The sequence below is a fragment of the Gopherus evgoodei genome, chromosome 5 (genome assembly GCF_007399415.2).
Source record: "Gopherus evgoodei ecotype Sinaloan lineage chromosome 5, rGopEvg1_v1.p, whole genome shotgun sequence".
NCBI classification, from domain to species: Eukaryota; Metazoa; Chordata; order Testudines; family Testudinidae; genus Gopherus; species Gopherus evgoodei.
The window spans coordinates 99,504,410-99,525,622 of record NC_044326.1 but is presented as its reverse complement, the minus strand read 5'-3'; the positions used below and the strand labels follow the sequence as shown (position 1 = coordinate 99,525,622).

Here is a 21,213-nt window from a genome sequence, read left to right as displayed (position 1 = left end):
GAAAACCAGTCCAGACTAGACCTGCAGCTCACCCCACTCCATGAGGACCCTTTGTAAATATTCAGATTGACTTTATAAACATGCCAAAATGCTGTTCTTATCAGTATGTGTTAGTTTTAGTAATATATTTTCTTATAAAAAGGCTTATGCCAAAACGGTTGTGAAGCTTTGGCATACTTGTAAATAGCAACAGTGAATGTAAACCTAATTTTACTGGACAAATTACAACTAAGTTATGTGCAGCTTCACAGATCTAGTATGGCCAAATGCACTTACAAGGCCACTTCCAACGCACTCAGCCCTTATAAAATTTCTACCAGGGCACCCAATGCAACTATCAACAGTGCCCTGCTGGCTTTGGCTCAGGTGGACATTTATTTAATAAATGACACAATGCGTAATTATCGCCAGGCACTAATAAAATGTGTTAAGTCTTTTTAAATACAGTAGCTCTGCTGCTTGCTGAAACCAGAAGACTGGGTGTACATGGAGGTCCACCAGCAAGGAACTGCCCTGGCTCCATGCTGAAAGACCCTTATCAAATCCTGTTAATTACCAACACTGCTGTAAAGTGCCAAGAATTGACTACCTGCCCATGTTCCTCACTGTGATGACTCTCTGACTAATGATTGGTCTATCTTTCCTTCTGGCGTTGTTGCTCTTTCTGGACGGCAGGAGTGAAGGACAAGGTAAAAGAACTGGTAACTTCTCCTTTGTTTGCTGACAGACCCACTGAGCCTTTGAATTTTGCTAAGAAAACAACCTCTCCACCTGAGGACATAATAAAGCCTCCAAGCAAGCAAGGTGATTGTGCTAGTAACCTCTCCCTTGCTGCCTCACTGCTGGACAGCTAAGTCAATTAAGACTACGAAATCTCGAAGAATAGCTTGCGGAAGCTAGCCAAAACTACCTGAAAATGAAACTTTTAATGTTCCTTAACCTCTCCTCTTAATGAACTTGGGATGGGGATGGGAAAGTAATATTTTCTGAATATTTATCCAATTAGTAGCCTTACTTGTAAGCTCACTGCTGACACCACTAGTAAATAACCAAACATATACCCACAGGACTTGTCTAACCACGGGAATATTTTTCTACTTAGAGACTATTTCAGTAACCAACAACATAGCCTGTACTCTGTTATAGTATTTTCTCTCCCATATAACGAACCTAAAGCCTCCTGAAAAAGTATCCGAGTGTATGACCAGCAGTTGTGGTATGGTTCTTCTAGGAAAAAGAAACCCAAGGGGGTTCAGATGGACCATACTTAATGCCAGGCTAGGAACTATCAAATTTGCCCTGCCCTTATCCCACTTCCAGATCACTTCTACCTGCCCCAATTGCTCCTGAGGGGCTACCCTTGGGTTGGTATAGACTTGGGGTGCATCCTCCTACCAAAGGAGGGATTTAACTGGCTCCTTGCGGGACGGGGCAAATAGTGCCGCTCCTGTCTGAAATATTTACAAAAATCAACAGCACAATGAAAATTGGGCCAATTGGCCCAGGACATAGGCTTATCTCCGGGGCACAAGTAAGCAGTATCTGGGCTGGAGTGGACGAATTACATGTTGTCTCCACCCTTAGTTCTTTAACCCAAGATTTACTGCTAAAATGCTCTTAAGCATCGCTGAAACAGGCATGGCAATGTGGGATAAAATGGATATTGGGATTTATTCCCAGTTCAGGTGATTGCCGTACAGGTGAGGTCCCCTGGCCATGCCAGGCTATTCCAGAACTACTAGACGAATCCCATCCTTCCCTTGCTCCCCCCACGGCCTCCCCTTTAGTTAAGCCTCCCGTAGTAACTCCATCCCTCAATATCTCAGAAAATCATGCCCGTTCCGAGCCCCAATCAGACCCATATTTACCCAAGACCTCGACCATTATACAATGGCCCAGACCCTCTTCCTCTGGTGATTTGTTTTCCTATTGCGTATCCAAGTTAATCTTCTCATTGCATGGCTATGTATACCAACGGTATGTTAAATGGAATGCGTTTGGTATGGTGTATCTTAGTTACCATAATATAACCTCTTATGTTACTTATACAAGAGAACCTGACCAAGCTGAGATTTATATAGACACGTGGGACACTGACCATGATATAGACCTCGTGTTAGTCCCAGGCACTTGTTGGCCACTTACTGAAAAGGGTCCAGAATGTTTTGTAGCCACCCATGCCACCGGAACTAATGTTACAGTTGAAAGGGTATGCTTAGCCACTGTAGGATTTCTTTGTGTTCAGAATCTCCCCCTCACTGCAAATATCACCTGCACTCTACTTCAATATACCCCTTCCCATTCAATTAACACTTCATTGGCTAAGGAGGCCATTCAGGTTCAAAGCCAACAGTTATGGTATGAGCCTACAGAAAAACCTCACCTATCAGGATTTAAATGGACAATCCTAAATGCCACTTTAGGAACCATCCATTTTTCTTTTCCCCTCACTCACTTTCAAATCACCGCCACTTACTCTAACTGCTCTAAAGGCGCAGCCATACGCCTGATGGAACAACAAGCTCGACTTAAAGATAACAGAAAAAGGAGAGATATTGTTGATACTTTGCTGCACCGTGCTAACACTGCAGCGTCAGCTTGGACTGTTTACAAAACGCAGGAACATGAGGGCCATCTGGGACAATTAGACCAGGCCGCAGGGTTTATCTCTGGGACTCAGATTACTGAGGAGAAGGCCGGTATAGGCGCACTCCATACTATCTCAGCACTAAGTATTGTTACCCAGGACCTGCTTAAGCAAATGGTCCATCAGGCTACTCTATCAGGAAAGGCATTGCAGTGGGATCAGGCGTGTTCAAAAGTACAGGATTATCTCAATACCATCCTTTTCTCTTTACGTAAGGACCTTGAACAGCAGCGCTGGCCCACTGCCCTTACTAATACATCTGGTATACCCCCCTATTTGTGGCCATGAAGACACACTTGGAAGTTTTCTGAATGGAAGTGTTGGCGCTCACAGTGTTCCTTCCGGGCTTATGGACCCTTGAAAGGATTTTGGGCCCCCACTTACAGTATTCTCCCAGGCCCTTGGGATGGTTGCTTGTGGGACTGGGTAATCCATCGAAATGTTTGGGAAATTAAACCTCCTGGCGGTCCTAACCGCTTCTTAATCGGTGCCCCAGCTATAACCCCTGACCTTTGGATAGGTCTAGGTGATCTCGGGACCTATTGGCCCTTACAGCCTCCACAACTACAATGCTTTAGAAAACTACACCCCGGAGAGGTGGTAGCTGTCCATCACCGGGTATGTTGGGAGGGTCCTGGTAACCTACAAGACTTAGCCTCCTATACCCTTGTGTCCGCCAATAGCAGTTGTGTCCATGTCAATTCACCTATTATCTATGATGTGGCCTTTAACCTCCACACTAACTCAGGTACTCATAATATTTATTGGCCCGCAAAAAAAAGATTATCAGGTTAATTTGGAGTTTCAGGTCCCTTTCGACTGGACATCTGTTGTCCCTGACAAATTTCACTCATTGTTATCTTTCCTGCCAGAAATCCAATCTATTTCGCAATTGCAAACTCAAATTCATTATTTAGAAACTGTTTACCAGGAAGCTATGAACGCCCTCCAAACTGTTCACTTAGTATCTTCCCTCTGTGTTAAAAGTGACATTCTCTGCCAATTCACAAAAAGTGTTCAGTCACCCCATCACCCCTGGTACGTATGGCTCCTCCTTGGCATTAGCACGTTTACTGTTGTGTGTATCTGCTGCTGGTGTTGCTGTTGTTGCTGGTCACATTACACATGCCCTTGTGCAACTTCCCGTTCCTATACCCCACCACAGTTAGTACCCCTTAACCCATTAATGGAATCGACTTTAGCCAATGAGGACCACCTGCATTATGCCACGCTGAATGCTTCCTTAAAAGAAGCCACCTACGCCAGCATTCCAAACTTGAAGAATCCTCATCCAGAGATCCAGGACTTAATGGATATCCAGAGTGAGGAGTTTGATGCCATGTAAGACAAAGGCATCAAAAAGGAGGGAGTTGATAGGGAAACCCCCCCCCCCGAACCCACCTTACCCAAGGCCCCAGGCTTTTTGCTGAGAATAAAGTAAGAGTAGGCCCTTAGCTAGAAGCAAGAGTTTTAACTCCTGCTAAACTTGTTTTTCTGTACAAAGGGCACGCTGAGGCAAAAAGATGTGGTCAGGGCCCCAAAAAGAGGAACTAGAATTGGATAAAGGGGAACCAGAAAATCTGTTAAGTTATAACAGCTTTTAGTTTATTATGGTTTATTAAGTTGCTTGTGTGGGCGTAAAATATAACTCATGATCATTTGACCAAAGGTACACCAATAGGTATTTTTGGACCCAAGTTCCTCAAAAAGGCCTGAGCTACGTGCAATAGCGTAACCGCAAGTAGGAGAAAAACACCAGGTGTCAATGACCTAACACTTACAAAACTTTCTATAGGGAAGTAGAAAGAGAGCAGACTTGCAATTAGCTCATAAATGATATATTAATAGCAATTGTTTTTAGCAGATGTTTAGAAGATGTCATTGTATTAGCCAAATAAGGTAATGACGGATGTATAAGCTCATATGATAATTTGCGGTTTTAGGCTTTATAAGCACAGGTATCACTGCTGTAAGGTAGAGCGACTTACCCCTTGCTAGGGGACCTGTCGTCTCTCCGTGCATATGCATGTATTCTCTGATTAATCAATAAAGGAGCCTCAGGCTGTCTGATCAACTCAACACGGTGGTGGTCATTTTCCACAACAAACCCTTCCCTGGCCATCCCACGTTGATGTTGGTAAAACGTCCCTTGTGATCCACCAGTGCTTGCAGCACCATTGAAAAGTACCCCTTGGGGTTTATGTGCTGGCTGCCCTGGTGGTCCAGTGCCAAGACAGGGATATGGGTTCCATCTATCACCCCCCCACAGTTAGGGAATTCCATTGCAGCAAAGCCATCAGCTATGACCTGCACATTTCCCAGAGTCACTACCTTTGTTACCAGCAGCTCAGCTATTGCTTTGGCTACTTGCATCACAGCAGCCCCCACAGTAATTTGCCCATTCCGAATTGATTCCCAACTAACTGGTAGCTGTCTGGCATTGCAAGCTTGCACAGGGCTATCACCACTCACTTGTGAACTGTGAGGGATGCTCTCATCTTGGTATTCTGGAGCTTCAGGGCAGGGGAAAGCAAGTCACAAAGTCCCAGGAAAATGCTCTTACAAATGCGAAAGTTTTGCAGCCACTGGGAATCGTCCCACACCTGCAACACTATGCGGTCCCACCAGTCTGTGCTTGTTTCCTGGGCCCAGAATCAGCATTCCACGGCACGAACCTGCCATATTAACACCATGATCTCCAAAGTGACGGGGCCCGCAGTTTGAGAGAATTCTGTGTCCATGTCCTCATCACTCTTGTCGCCACGCTACCGTCGCCTCCTCCTCGCCTGGTTTTCCAGGTTCTGGTTCAGCATAAACTGCACAATACTGCATGAGGTGTTTACAATACTCATGACTGCTGCATTGAACTGAGGGGGCTCCATGCTTGCCATGGTATGGCTTCTGCACTGAAAAAAGGTGCGAAATGATTGTCTGCCATTGCTCTGACGGAGGGAGGGGTGACTGATGACATGGCTTAGAGGGAATTAAAATCCACAAAGGCAGAGGTTTTGCATCAAGGAGAAACACAAACAACGGTCACACAGAATAGCCCCCTCAAGGATTGAACTCAAAAGCCTGGGTTTAGCAGGCTGTTGATATCACGGAGGGAGGGGGGACCAAATGAATACAAAACAAATCTGGTCTATTTCTTGTTTTGATCCACTCCATCTATTTTTTACATCTTAGGCTGGCAGCAGACGGTGCAACATGACTGCTAGCCATCATCATCTCTTGGGTGCTTAGCCGAAGACGCTGCATTATGATTGTTAGCCCTCAACATCTCTGGGTTCTTGGCAGAAAATGGGAAATGACCTGGCTGAGTCACTCCCATCTCTGTATGATGATGATGGCTTTCAGTCCTAATGCATGTCTGCTGCCAAAAGGCAATGAGCTGCTGCTGTGCAGCAATGCAGTCCCAAGTCTACCAGCACCCAGGAGACTTACGGTGACAGTCAGCTGTGTGGGCTCCATGCTTGCCGTGATATGACATATGCACAGGTAACCCTGGAAAAAAGGCGCAAAATGGTTGTCTGCCATTGCTTTCACGGAGGGAGGGAGGGAGAGCGGGGCCTGACGACATGTACCCAGAACCACCCACAACAACATTTTTTGCCCCATCAGGCAACCCAAAATTCCAATGGGTGGGGGAGACTACGGGAACTATGGGATAGCTACCCACAGTGCAACACTCCAGAAGTCGACGCTAGCCTCAGCACTATGGACGCACACCGCTGAATTAATGTGCTTAGTGTGGCCGCATGCTCTTGACTTTATACAATCTGTTGCCAAAAATCGAATTCTGTAAAATCGGAGTAATCCCGTAGCGTAGACATACCCTTAGTATTAGATGTGTACAAAACAATCCTATAATTAAATCTTTAGAATAAATCTATTTGCATTACTTTTGTGCTATTTAAATACCAAATATAAACATATTTATACCAAGTACATAGCTGTTAAACATAAAGTAATATGCTTTTTAATAATCACAGATATTTAATTAACATACAACAGTCCTATCAAATCTAAATTAAATTCTTAGTCATTAGACTATTTTAAGTACAACCATAAGTTTCTTCTAAAGTTAAGACAACTATTTAGGAACCCAATGAAAATTCCATAACCAAGGAGATACACACAATGAAATTGAAGACATACAAATCTTATTTATAGAGGTTGAGCATCAAAAATGCAAAACATAAACAAACAAAAAAATCCCACACCCACAAACTTGTCCCCCTCTACTTTTAGTATTTATTTCATTCAAACCTCCAGATTGTATATGGGTTTCTCATTTATCCTTTGTACAGGCCACTCCTAAAATCAAATTCCTGGACACCAGATCATGAAAGCGTGACATTTTTCTTTTCCTTCAGCATATTTCTCTAACGTATTCATCTATTTGGGTTCACTTTAAATAAAGTCATGAGAAGGTTTACAGCTGAGATCCACATCAAAACACTGGAAGCAGGCTTTACTCCAGTGTTTGCATGCAAAAGAATTCTAGTCATCAGCTGTTCATGGGTTCTGAAAATGTTAATATGCTCAGCACTGGGAAATGTCTGCAGGAAGGAAAATGCCAAGAAAAAGACTTCTCTGATTAAATCCCTATTGTGAATAATGTTGTCTCATTGGTTAAGAATGAATTATCAGATTTGAGGATGACATCAGGTGGGAATGGCAAAAACTGGAAAAATCCCATTTAATATGTGTTTGATTTTCTTCAGATGCAAACCAAGAAAAACTAGCTTTGCATGCGTGTAGAACAGCTGTGATCAGATATTTGATTCCCAGGTGCTCTTAGGTAATGATCTCAAGAGTACTGAACCACCTCTTTTTCTTTAATCCATCTAACTAGATAAATCTTCATTTTATAAAACATCAAATGTGTGTAAAGTGTAAATGCAGATGACGTACCTACAAAATGTACAATGCACAGTCAGATTAACAACCTAGGCTATTATACACAGATGTATAGAAAAGAGACAGACACTTACAGTACATACTCTGTATTTGTAAACTATACAGGAAAAGCATCATATTAAGTAAAATATAAAAGAACAGGCTACCACAGCAAGGAAATTCAGATTTAAGACTAACACTCTCAATTCCATTACTTATCGGTATTGTAGTGCAGCTGATTTTGAAGCTAGCACACTTTTGACTGAATGACTCCTGAAGTACCAGCACAAAATGGTAGACATGGAGTGGTAGCCTTAATCCCATATCTCCGTATATTCCTCAGAGCAAATTAATCCCTGTCATTACTATAATTGTCCATTTGTGTTTTGTTTGGGGGGGGACAGTTTGTTCAGTGTTTTTTGGGGGTGGGGGAGGTTACCTTTTTAAAAAGCAGTATGAAAATACCCCAAAATAGAATGACTATTTTGTTGTTGTTTTAACTGATCTCAAATTGAACTGAAGTAGGTGGTTAAGTTCTTTATTGAATAAAGATGAGTCTTAATAAAGTGTATAAGACCTTTGCTGTATTGGGGCCTAAATGAGCAAATGAAGGAACAGGTAAGAAAAAACAGAAACAAAATGCCCAGGATGACCAGAGAACAGTTATCATATGATGTTCCTCCTTAAAAACGTAAGTGGTTTGCAGTGAAGTGGATAGTGATTGATAAGAGTAACAGGAGAACTGTGTCTTTAGGAATATTTCAATGAAGAATGCAACCTTATAGCAACAGAGGAGAGAGACAGTTGCATCCATGACAGGACAAAAGAAGAAACAAAGACAAGAATGGAAGCAGCCAAGGGAATAATGAAGCACAGGGAACAAGGGGAGACTGGAAAAGCAGAGCTATAAGTAGGAGATGAGATATACATGGACCTGAAGTGACTAAAAGAAGCCTGAGCTTGCTGCAGAAGACATGGGGAAGGAAACTAGATGGTAATGGCATGGTCCAAGTGGCATGTGAGAAAGATTATATTAATGGTAATATTTTTGATAGAGTGAAGAGAGTAAGGTATGAATCTGGGAAGCTGGAGGGGAAAAAGTGGCTGCAAAGCATGAGTTGGGAGATGATCAAACCACAGAGAAGTACTTTAGCCAAAGAAATGAAAAGGAAAGAATGAATTTTAGAAATTCTATAGAGAAACAATGTTACAGGTTTTATTTGGCAATGATCTGGTCTTGCAGATCTGGAATTTCAGGCATTTTTGCTATAAAGTTGTTTTTCATCACAATTGATGGCTGTCTCACAGAGGCTAACAACGGGGTAGACACAGAGACAGAATACATTGTTGCACTTCCTCCATACATATAAACAACACCTGAACAGGCAAACCCATTCTGTGGTTAGAGGATCTCCAATTCTTGAAATATCATTCACATACCTTTCATAAGTACTCTTTAATTTTCAACATATAATTTCATCCTTTATGTGGTCTGAGAACCTGTGTGTCCAGGTGTCAGCACAATTTAATTATAATAAATTATATCTCAGAAAATTACTCCTGAGGGCATTCTGCACCAAAAAATTAAAAATTCTGAGCACAATATTTTAAAATTCTGCCAATTTCTGAAAACTGTGTTTGTCAAATAAATGTGGAGACTCCAGGATGGCATTGGGGAACACAGGCCATTGGCTCCACAGAGGTGGGAAATCACTGTGCAGCTCCCATCTGGGACACAGACTCAGCGGTGAGACTGCATCCAATCCTGACACAGTGTGAAGACCGGAACTGCACCAGAAACACCCCAGTGCCCTGCCCCTCCGTGCCAGGTGTGGGCAGGCAGGCTCAGCAAGGCAGGATCCAAGTCTGAAGAGGCTTAGTGTGGGGGGATCCAGGTGTGGGTTGAGAGTGTTCTGTGTCAGGCAATCTGGGTGCAGGTGGCTCAGTGGGGGATCTGAGTGCAGGGAGGATCTGGATACACAGGGGCTTGTTGGGAGGTTCTGAGTGAAAGAGTAATCAGACTCTGCAGAAGGGGCCAGGTGAAGATTGTTGGGTCTCAGTAGGGTGGAGGTCTGTGTGAAGGTTTCTCATCTGGGTGGTCCTGGTTCAGAGGGAGTGGGGCTCATCATAGGGCTTCTGGGTGCAGGGGGAGGTGAAGCTCAGCAGGAGGATCTGGGTATGAAGGGGTCTGGATGCACGGGGGTTGGGCAGATCCCTGTACAGTAATCCCTCCCCCTGCAGATGAGCAGCAATGCGTGCAGGAAGCATGAGAAATAGAGTTTGCAGAGCTTCCTACAGCTGGGGGAAAAATCTAGGGGTGGATCTGACATGGCCCCGGATGCCACGGGGGTAGGGGAAGTCCCATTCTCCCCAGCCCAGCTGGGACTAGCAGCTGAGTCCGGTGCAGGGTAGGAGTCACCAGCCGGGTCTTCCCCAGTCCCACTCCCTGCCCAACAGTGATTTACCTTTCTGACAGCTGCCCTGGGCACCCAAAACATACTGCTTGGGAGGATTGCATAAACATTCTTGCAGCTTCCTTTTACTTCCCCGTCAGAAAGTCATTTTTCTGCAGGAAAGCAAAGAAATCTGCAGGGGACATAAATTCTGTGCAGGCATAGTGGTACAGAATGCCCCCAGGAGTAGAAAATAGATACATGATCCAAGAACCACCAGTTACTACAAGCATTGTTAATCTAGAAAACAGTTTGTAATAAATAGCAGAACTGGTTGGAAAATAGGGGATAATACAAAGGTTTTCCATTTTTTCATTGAAAATTGTTTCAGTAGTAACTTCTAAATCTACATAAAATACAAGTACTATCTATAATCAGTAATCTCTAACTCCATAAAAATATTTTAACATTGCACTAGGTCAGGTAACAACTGAATATTCTTTTATTTTATGTTTTTTTCAGAGCATAAATTGGGGCTCATGGACACACTGAAGGCATAACCTAGCATTGTACATTTAATTAGACCATATACACAGATCATACACTGCATCACTTGGCAAAGCTTTCACAAACTTTAAATGAGAGCTGTGTCAATATTCAGCAGTTTAGTTGACAAGGGCTCATACAAACATGTCAGTTTCCATCCAAGTATATTTGCAACAAATAAGCTTCAAAAAGAAAAACCAAGAACACAACCTATTTCAGTCAAAGCTGCTGAGTATCACCTGGGTTTGTATCTAAACCTCATAAATCCATACATATTGTTGTGAAATCATAAATTGCCCTACATTTTTCTCAATACTGAGCTATCACCCATGAGAAAGTTTCACAAATTTTGGCACCGGGCAAGACCTAGCCTTATATTTGTATTTATAAAAGTACCAACAATTAATCATAAAGGGATATTAACAGCTGCACTCAAGACTTCTTTTTGGAGATTTGCCATATGTATCTTGTTTGATGAGAAATACTATTGGACTCACAGCATTATAAACTGTTGTATTATTGGCTCTTCCTAAAACTAATTAGCATGTGTTCTGCAGTAAGGTTAGTTATATTTCACCTGTGTTCATCACTCATTGACTACCTACAATTGTATATAATTATTTTAGAGACAAACCCAATGCAAATGAAATATAATTAACTGTGCTGTGATTTTCTACAGCCTAGAAGAAAAAAAACCCAACACTTTGTTAGAACAAGTTATTTGTTTCCATTAAAAAGTGTCCTCAAACATAAAAACAGCTGTCTTCCTATTAAATGGCAGCAGTTTCTCAATTTGCCTTGGTCAAAAATTAAGTATACTCACACTGTGGTCTAATATTTATTAGATGATTGCTATTTGTAAATATCTTGAGCATGCTACCATTGTCAAATATACAGCCATATAAGGGTTATAGTGAGTTTTCCTAACATCCTTCCACAACTTGTGACTATGAAAAAAAAAATGAAAGAGGAGATGTGGAGAGGAACAAAGATACTACACTAATTTAAGTGTGGCTGTATATTGCTGTTCAGTTACACTGAATAGTAAGGTTGTCAAAAGGGAAAGGTTTTTTAATAAAGGTGATATATTAATTCTGTTCTTAGTTTACTCCTGAAATTTTCAATAAATTGCATAGCTTCAGGAAAAAAAGGAAGTGGGGGGGATGTAACATCCCTCTGTTATGTTGTTATGGGTGTTAACTTTGCTTTCACAGATTCTTTAGTTCAACTGTGGCTTGCATGCATCTGGTCTTTTTCAAAATGTATGCATAGCATTGGGGGAAATCTCCTAAAGTCATGAAACAAAGATTATTCAATATATATTCACTCCAAGGTAAAATAAAATGTTTAAACTGTTTACACATTTTAACAGGCTTATTTAAAAGGAAAACTAGATAAGTCACTAGAAACTACCTTTGAGAACAATCCTGCACTGAAAGGTTGATGGATTAAATGTCCTAACAGATCTTTTCTATTTATAATGTCTATTAAAAATAATTAGTTTTCTGTTCTAATATTGTTCCAACACTGCATCCAATACTCTTTAGAGAGAATACTATAGCTTAAGATATATGGAGCCTTCTAGTGGTTCACAACCAGATCTAGTAGACGGTAACCACTCAGAGTGACTGTTTAATAGCTATTCATTGGCATATGCAAATGGAGTGAGTAGACCCAGCAAAGTTTCTAGCCAACAGATAGCCTCCTCACAAAAGCCGCAATCACAACTGACATTAGAGTTTAATGTAAAAAACCTTGTTCACAATGACAGGAGCCCTGATTTATACAGTAAACAAAATCCAAACAAAGAAGGACAAGCAGCTGATCATCAGGAAACAGCAGAACTGATTCATATGTTAATGTCTTATGCCCTTATTTTATTAAGTTCATCATCTAGGTCTACACTGAGAGCACTTTAAAAATGGGTTTAAGTACTATCCTTAATAGCAACACTTTCCTGAATCAGGTCCCTAGATAATACAGTCATAGGAAGTCTGTAAGCACAGGGGAAAGACCAGGCCAGATATCCTTTTGGCAGTTTCAGTAGGAAGGACCAAATGGCCATAGAGAGTGCAGGGCCGCCCAGAGGATTCAGGGGACCTGGATCAAAGCAATTTCGGGGGCCCCTTCCATAAAAAAAAGTTGCAATGCTATAGAATACTATATTCTCATGAGGGCCCCTGCAGGGCCCGGAGCAAATTGCTCCACTTGCCTCCCTCCCACCCTCTGGGCAGCCCTGAGACAGTGAATCCTGTGATCACTACAGATGATTCTTCCAAGTCAATTGTTATTGGCATTGTGGTTCAAGGAAGTTCCCACTGCATTACCTGTATCGTGCATAAGTGAAGAACTTTGTTAGTTGTGTCACTCTGGTAGTTTTCCCAAGTACTGAATTCCCGTTAAAGGATTTGTATTTTAGCATATAAACTCACTACAAGAAAAACTTGTAACTTATTTCAATAGCATTAATGGACACAAAAATAGACCGTAAATTCCTCAACTTTCTCACACTTTGCTAATCTATAAAGACATGTCTTACACAGAAAAATACAAAGAATTCCTAAAAGTATTTGAATTCTTAGATTTTTTTTTTAATTGACTGTTGAAAACAGAACAAGCCAAAAACAGTATATTTAGCCTGTATGTAGCACATCTCTGAGCATTATACAATAATAGAAAATATATCATATGTTGACATTAATCCATTTACCTTTCACATTGTAAAAAAAAATGTTTTGATCGAAAAACAGTCCCCTCAGAGTCACACATCTAATTCCACTAATTTTTAAATTTGGTTGTGTTTTGAATTGGAAGAAAATATCTCTCAAACTGAAATCTCCAAAAAAAGGAAACACCAATACATGATGCATCTGAAACAAAGAATGCTCTGTGGTATCAGCAACTGACATTTCTGTCATTTTCACCAGACTTCGGCAGCAGGAGGAACCAGCTAGCCCAGGATTCTGGAAGCAAACTTGGTTGGGCTATTCTGGATCTGCACATTCTGGAAGCCCATCCCAGGATCTCCAAGCTCCTGATTCCATGGCAAGGACCCTACATGTCCTAGCATGGCAAGGCTGCTCTGGAACCTGGAAGCTAAGGGATCCCTGGATCCAGGGCAGTCTGCATGGTGGGGATCCTCTGGAGCTAAGAACCCTGTAAACATGTGCTCCTACTGGTCAAGCTGGCAGGGAACCAGAGCGGTTTCTGATGGTCTCTGCCTATGATTCAACAAAAGTTCATGGAGCCTTAAGTGTTTCTGCAAAACATTTTGGGTTTGATGAACTGGCATTTTCCAAGGAAAAACTCTTTCACTGGGAAATTTCCAAGCAGCTCTGATGATTATGTCATCATGCTGATGCACGTGAACAAGAAGTAAGAAGATACATCAAACTACCCACTCAATCCACATAGGAATTAGTCTCTGAAAGCAAATTGTAAAATTGAAGACTAACAAATCCCACAAAAAAAATAAATTTCACTTTCTGAGGAGTTGCTAGTAACACAACTAGAGAAAGACAATGATTTTTGCCAAATTCACTTGCGGTAGCTCCAGTAAAGTCATAGCAGCTGCCCCCATTTATGCCACAAGGGAAGGATTTTGGTTTTTAAGGTGACTGTGATCCCTTAAGATGAAGAGGGAAAAAAAGAGCCCAATACTCTTTATATCCAAAATACAAATTTATGGAATCACAAAAAAGTTGTAATACGTGACCCTTAAATCATAGCTTGATAATTATTGCAGCTGTTCAAAACTCAACTGAGGGCCATATCTAAAGAGGTCCCTGACCATTTTCTTTCTCCAGATTTTTTTTCCTTTTTCTGGAAAGAAGGTGATAGGGGAGTTGACTGAAAGAAAAAGATGAAAGCTTGAAGTAATCAACTATTTAAAAAGGAAAATAAAAAGAAGGAAAGAAAAAAAGCTAAGATGTCTCCCAACAAGGTAATTGGAGCAGTGCAGATTTCCAGGAATTCCCTAACCCATACTTGATACACTCAACCAGAATAATGAAATTCTTTTTTTGTCCATCTCAGCACGGTACTGGCAAACAGTACCAATGCACAGATCCCCTGATTCACCTACAGGAGACCAGTTCTTTCAGAATCCACTTAAATTGTATCATGTGTAATGGTATTGAATAACCTCCGGGCCAGCAGAAGAATTTGGGAGCCAGATAAGAAAGCTATAGGATTACTATTTAACGTATTCCCTCACAAATTGCTACAGACCTTTGGATTTCTTGTAATTTTTCAAAGGAAAATTAATCTTTTGTGAAGATGTCCAGCTGCACATCTTCAAGATGCTTTCCCACACTCGCTCAGGTCCTTGTCTTTCAGTGACAAACCAACTACCACAGACTAGTGTATTTATTATATGCCATGTTTAGTTCAAGTTATTTTGTCTGTCACTGTTCCCTCTCAAGTTTATTGTTTAACAAATTCAGACTTCCCTTATCCTTTGCATTAAAGCTCTAGACAACCTGCCTAGGGCTAGTGGCATTAGGAAAGATCTTTTCCTGTGCTCTAGGACATGGAAGGCATCTTTGGAGTGCTATCATAAGTTCCTGTCTCTAATTAACATCCAGAAATTTACAATTCAACTAATATTATTTTGATGACACTGTGGTAGAAAACAGTGAGATGTGTGCACTGCTCCTGGATACCAGAAACAACAACAAAAACAAGTTTAAATCTTCTAAGTGAAGCCTTACTTTTAACAAAAACAGAGCCTAGAGCCACTGACCTCTGCCTTTTTGCTGGAATTTGCGTTTGTTTTTTAAACGCTATCAGCTGCTTAACACTTGCCAACTTTCTCTCTGATTGTTGAAAAAAATATACACAGGCTGGGCAGCAACAACTTTTGTTCTGGTGTCTCTAAAACAGCACTCCAATCAGAAAAATACTTGGCTAGATTACCTAGTTATGTACTTATGAAGCACCCATCACTTCAGTATCTGAATGCCTCACCTATACTCTCTGAATTTTTTCTTAGAACAAAATTCCACTCAGTTTCAAAGAGAATTGGGTGCCTGACTCCCATAGGCTCCTATGGAAATTCTAGTTCATGCATACAACATGTGGTAGAACTGGGAATAGAACCAAGATCTCACAACCCAGTTGCCCCTAGGGATGCTAATCCAAACACTCATCTTTACAAGCTTGCTTGGAAAAAGCTACCTACAGTTCTATGAGTACTGTGCAAAGAAGGAAAGAACCTTCAATAGAATATCAGAGTTGGAAGGGACCTCAGGAGGTCATCTAGTCCAACCCCCTGCTCAAAGCAGGACCAATCCCCAGACAGATTTTTACCCGAGATCCCTAAATGGCTCCCTCAAGGATTGAATTCAAAACCCTGGGTTTAGCAGGTCATTGCTCAAAACACTGAGGCATCCCTCCCCTAATGATCTGGAAGGCAGCATTTAGAACACTTGTGTATAATATACTATCATTTTTTTTCTCCACATAAGGTTTTCTATCATAGGGAGCAAACTAATATAATCTTCTCTGACCTAGTTGTATCTTAATTCTGCAAAGCTCAGAAAGCACTCTCTCTCTTAGGGTAAAACTTTAGATTAGGGGCTCCGAAGAGGATATTTAAATTAGATTAAATAAAATTGTTATTGTATATTAAATAAATACCAATTAATTACTCAAAAACTTTTATTGAAAACTAGCAACCGTGTCCTAGACATGACATTTATTGTGTAGGTATTTCTCCTTAATAAATAGGTTTCAGCAGAAAACGCTAAAGCAAGGAATACTTGCTTTAAATTTATTTTAGAAACTAAATGAAATACATAGCTGGGAATCATAATTTAAAGGATTTTTGTTTAGTACTGCACTCTGCAGGGGCTAATTTAATCTATCTCCCACCAGCAATGTTGAGCCTTGTCTTAAACAAAAAATGATCATAAAGGGACAGTGTATTATTTGGGCTCTGATCTTCCAAAGACATGTACGTAACTTTAATCACACAAGTAGTCCCATTCACTTCACCAGGACTGCTTATATAGAATAAAACTACCCACATGTGTAAATGTTTGCAGATTAGGGCTGTAGTGATTTTTTAAATGCACATAGTCATAATTTCTAAGCATTCATAGACTATTAAGACATGTGGGGACATAATTCTTAACTGGTGTAAGTGGTTTTCAATCAAGCTGTACTAAGCATCTGGCCCACAATGCATTGTGCAAAGCTACTTGCAATATGTAGCACAAATACTATCACCACTTCTATAAGCATAAATATAAAATTTAACAAAAATCAGTAAACAAGACAAGCAGAGTTAACCAAATACTAAATCAAATGAAGTAATTTTACAACTTTCCCTGAAGATGACCAAGGGAAACAAGCTTTTGCACAGCTTCAGGGGGAACAGGTAGAAGTCACAGACCACTAGAGAGTGCTGCCCTCCAGAGACTACAGTAGAACACAAAATTTCTGTAGTCTCACAATTGTTCTGCTGGCCAAGTGTGAATCTCACCCCCTCTTGAGCTGGGTCACAGAGGATGACAACCTACTGTAGCTATCAATTACTCGATTAGCTCAAGTGGCCAAGGTCTGTGCAGTGGACCTAAAGGTTCCAACCTTGCTAACAAACCACATATGACAAACCTATATGATGTTGCATCATCACCTTCATCAACCCATATGATGCAAGTCACAAACTTTTCACAGGTGCTCACTATTGATGGGTTCCTCATTTTCTGGGTGTCTGACTTGAGACCCTGGGGTCTGATTTGCAAAAGTGCTGAACAAACACAGCTGCTGCTGAAGTCAATGGATCTGTGCTTTGATCGATAAAGTGCTCAGAAAAATCATATCCTTGGCACCTCAGATTGGGCACCCAAAATCAGTGGACACTTTTGACCCTGATCTCTCTTCCTCAGTTCCCCATCTGTAAGATGAGGATAATATCCCCTCATCTCTCAGGGGTGAAGGGGAGGGGAGCATTAAGATAAATTAAGTAAAGCACTCAGATGTTGATGAGCAGTATAGAAGAGTCCATGAGGACATTAATAATTCCATCTTCAGAGCAGGATTTGAATAGCTTGCAGTGAATAAAGCCTAGGGGCACACTCTGACATTCTGTACCTTGGGGTGGCAGGGGTGTCCTGTAACTCCCATATTCCTCATCTGCATATACTTGTGATATTGCGTATAAAGCATGCCATGTGAGGTATCAGAAAGCAGTGGACCTAAAGGTTCCAACCTCTGGGAGCATTCATGCAATATAGTTGGGTTATGATTGGCTGAAAGTCATTGTTCTATCTAAACGTATATCTTTAGTGCATATGCTGTTATGAGAATTGTGTTCTAAAGTTGTCACTAAAACATGCTGTAAATTGGGGAATCAGCCAGATATTAGCTCATAAGAACATAACATAAGAATGGCCGTACCGGGTCAGACTATAAGTCCATCTAGCCCAGTATCCTGTCTACCGACAGTGGCCAATGCCAGGTGCCCCAGCGGGAGTGAACCTAACAGGCAACGATCAAGTGATCTCTCTCCTGCCATCCATCTCCATCCTCTGACAAACAGAGGCTAGGGGCACCATTCCTTACCCATCCTAAAAGCCATTTATGGACTTAACCACCATGAATTTATCCAGTTCTCTTTTAAAATGCCAGCTCCCCAGAGACAATAGCAAGAAAAATGACCAATGCCTGGGTGGGGTGTCAAACAACCCATCAACAGCCATTGTCCAGCAAGGGAACTACAAGTCAATGACTCACCTGCATGAGGCCACACCAGTGGAATTGTTCAACCTTGCCTGGGGACTCAGCAATGACCAACAGACATGCCTGGATTTGTTCTCTGAGCACATGGGACTGAGGGTATAAAACAGAACAGAGCAGGCCCACGCTTAGCCTTTCTTCTACCCTCACCTATGCTGCCAGCAACTAAGACACTCAGAAGAAAACTGAAGACTTCAACAGAGGAGACTGCCCAGATTTAAGGGACAAATCTGTATATTAAGGACTGCAATATCCATTGGGGTGAGAAAAACTATTTAATCTAGTTGTTGCCCAGTGTAACAGGGCTGAGAATTTAGAGTGCATGGTTATATTTTATTTTATTTTGGTAACTAACTCTGACGTTTTGCCTAACACTTATAGTCACTTAAAATCTATCTTTCGTAGTCAATACATTTGTTCTACTGTTTATCTTTACCAGTGAGTTTGCCTGAAGTGTGTGGCAAATCTGTTCTGGTTTGCAAAAGCTGGTGTATGTCCACTTTCCATTGATGTAGTGGTGAACCAATTAATACATTTGCATTGCCCCTCTTGAGCACTGTAAGATGTTATATTCCTGGGGTACAGTGCTGGAAGCTGGAGGGGATTTGGCTCTGGTGCCTTTCTCTGTGTGATTCATGAATGGCTCTGGGACCATTCATGCAATATAGATGGATTTAGTGCTCCACATGGTGTTGTGCTGAGTGATCACAGCACATGGAGGGGTTTTCTGCTGGTCACTAGCAAGTCATTGTGAGAGACAGCCCAGGCTGGAGAGAGTTCAGGGAGGTACAATGGTCCCACAGTCCTAGGCTGCACCCTGGGAATCCCATCATACACACACTGAACAAGGATAAAATAAAATATTAAATAGTTGCTCATTAATTGAGCACCAACAGTCCATAGGCAGGCATCCTGTGGAAAAAAATATTAAGTGACCATATAATTAAATACTATATCCTAGTGCATTCTCACAAAGGTTGCAATTAAGATTCCATGGGCAAGCTAAATTCTGGCATTTCCTAATTTATGAGTGCTTGACTATGCAGCCTTCATGTTCTTTTAACATATTTTTTTCTGTTTATAAAGAAGACGTAATTTGAGGAGTTTAACATAAAACACTTTAAAAACATATATTTCTCTTTCTTTGGGCCCAATCTCATATTATTCACAGCCCCTTTAGTGATGTTCCACCATCATCTTCATGCAGATTATAGCAAATAAGGGTTAGAGAGGTCTTCACTCAACACTGGACTATTTTTTTCCTACCAAAACTAAACACCATGCCCCATCCCTCATTTCTCTGTTTGGAACCAAATATAGGTTAACACAGCCATATCTTGTCTCTGCAGACCCTTCTCCCCCAGTTAGGAATGGGACAAAGGAACTGGGACACACAGAGTAAGCTGTAGGGCTGTTTGGGACAAAGTACCTCATACCTATTCTCCCTTCTTTCCACAATGTCTATCTGCAAAGCAGGGAGTGTATTGCAGAGATATTTTTCCAACACAGAAGGTTGATCTGACCAGTCCTTGAAAATATCAACCTGGTGTCTGGTTTTCTTATACAGCACTTCTGGAGTTTTTGCATCACAGAAGTGAAGGGTTAAAATCCATGTGCATTGTATACAGCAACCTGGTGTATGGATTGTGCCAGCTCTTTTCCAGACCCAAATCCAGAGTTTGGTCAGGAGACCAGAGGCCTAGCAAATAGTGATCAGCTAAGAAAACGCTGGGGTAAGCAAGATAACATTGCATTTGCTAAGATATGCTTGGTCAGTAGAAATGCCAGATGCTGAAGCAATAACTGAATAATTATGTTTCATCCAATGTTTCAGATTGAACAAAGGATCCCTGTTCCTAGTGTGTCGGTCTCTTCTGTTGGGAACGTTCTTCCCACAGATCCAACCTTGAGTTTATGAAAATTGGCACGTCAGTATAAAATATGGCACCCTTCCACCTCCCTTCCAAGGGACCAATGCCTGCCTTAAGACATAAAGGAGACAATCTGTATTGTCATGTACTTTCACTGTTTCTTTGCTTTAACCCCTAGGAATGTACCTGTTGGATAGTCAAAGGAGTTGCTCCATTCCTATGGACTCCAAATCAGAATTCAATATATATATTTTATCCTAATAACATTTTATCAAAGTATTAATTAAATGTTAACTTACAAACTTGAGCCCATGGGCGGAGACATTATGTAACCTTTTAACCATTGGCTAATGTGTTATCTTGTCTTGCTGCAAAACCTATCCCGGGGTGTGGAACTGCCTACCCCATCATTTTCCCCCACCCATGAAAAATCTATATATTCTGTTGTAATCAATTGATTGGCAGTGTCTCTGAGCCTAATAAACAAGGTGACACTCCGCCAGCGCTGTGTGTAATAAACTCCTATGCTTGACCTCTACATGGTGTGGATTTATGTCCTTCAGAAGGCTATATAGGTTGTATAAAGCCTTGGGCTCTTTACAAGTACAGTATTTGAATATAACTAAAAAGCTGTTCAGTTAGCCATACAGATACTGCTATACCCTCCACCGAGATCAATGGAATTACTCTGGATTTACATTTGTGTGACTAGTCCACTCCATCAAATACAATGAAACCTGCACTAGCTGTTCAGTAGGCAGCCATTTTGAAGAATCTTCCTGAGAGTTCCAGTGCAATTTTTACTTCAGATAATATTAAAGACCTTCTCAACTAGGAAACCAACTTCCAACTGTCCCCTGAGACACAATACTTTTAAACAGTTTAAACAAAATGAATAATGGTGCATATTAGGTTGTTGCTTATGTTAAAAGATATCATTCTGTTCTTAGACAACTTCATTAATGTGATCTTATATGAAAGGTAAATTATATGCTGATATTTTTCTCCAGGATAGTTTATTATTAAGGATAAATGTTTGTAAACTAGAGCTTTCACCATAGTAACAGATTGTGGTCCTTTTGCATATTTATACTGAAAGGTCAAGACTGAA

At 41.1% G+C, this 21,213-nt stretch overlaps 1 long non-coding RNA gene across 1 annotated transcript; it reads left to right on the top strand.

Annotated features, from left to right (window-relative positions):
- Positions 1-359: 359 nt before the first annotated feature.
- On the top strand, positions 360-19,770 carry LOC115652870. The gene is made up of 3 exons (XR_004000760.1): positions 360-930; positions 2,553-2,557; positions 19,758-19,770. It is a non-coding gene; the product is annotated as an uncharacterized LOC115652870 (long non-coding RNA).
- Positions 19,771-21,213: the final 1,443 nt, after the last annotated feature.